Below are 922 nucleotides of genomic sequence, written 5' to 3' on the forward strand. Positions count from 1 at the left end.
TCAAACAGGACTTTGCACCCAATGTTGACAAAAGGCTGGCCAACAGATTGCTGTCAGCTCAATGGTGAAGGGTCATCTGTGCTTGATGTCAGTGGGTTGACCACCATCCTTGACATGAATCTTAGGATGGGGAGATTTGCCTTGTGGAAGAGCCTTTCCTTCTTCACTGGCTTGAAAGGAACCTGGATTATTAGCCCAAAGGAGATGCCTCACATGACAGGCTACAGCATACCAAGACCTAAGATGTGACAAATGGGGGTGAGTGAATCCCATCTATATAGAAATGCACGTTTTGAAGCCTTGTGAGTCTTAACAGGTAAACTTACTATTAAGCTCATCCCTATTGATAGCCTATCCACCATTGTGTCCTTTTATGTTATTAAAAGACTTCATCCTGGAAGTGAGACAAGCACTCTGAGGATGTCCTCGAGCTCAGAAAGCTAATGCATTAATTTGGAAGGGAAAAAAAACCAATATTGTCTGCGGCATTTCTGACAAAAAAAAATCTTTCTAGATTTTGCTACCCTGTTGGCTAATGGAACGTTTTAAATTGAATTATGAAGGTAGATACAATAGCAAGTGGGCTTGTAGAGCTATCTATAATTGTTTTCATCATCTTGCTTACTGATTTTTCTTTAAGCAGCAGCTCAATCAAAAACAGATCACTGTGGAGTTTGAAAGTAACACATTTCTCACCTGATGTAAGCGAGCTTTGGATAGCAGCAATTGTTCTAAACCGATTACTAGAGATGGGAATAATCTGCAGTTCTCAGAGAAATCTCATGATATAAGGGCTTTATATGTATTTGTGAGGAGTGCCTCTACCCACGTTTTTGGCATCGCATGTTCAAAACTATTGTATAAATCTTGCATGAGAATTTTCTCTGCATTACCGATCCACTGGCACCATAGTCCCAATCTG

This window comes from Phaethon lepturus, unplaced genomic scaffold, assembly GCF_000687285.1.
Source record: "Phaethon lepturus isolate BGI_N335 unplaced genomic scaffold, ASM68728v1 scaffold23636, whole genome shotgun sequence".
Lineage (NCBI taxonomy): Eukaryota > Metazoa > Chordata > Aves > Phaethontiformes > Phaethontidae > Phaethon > Phaethon lepturus.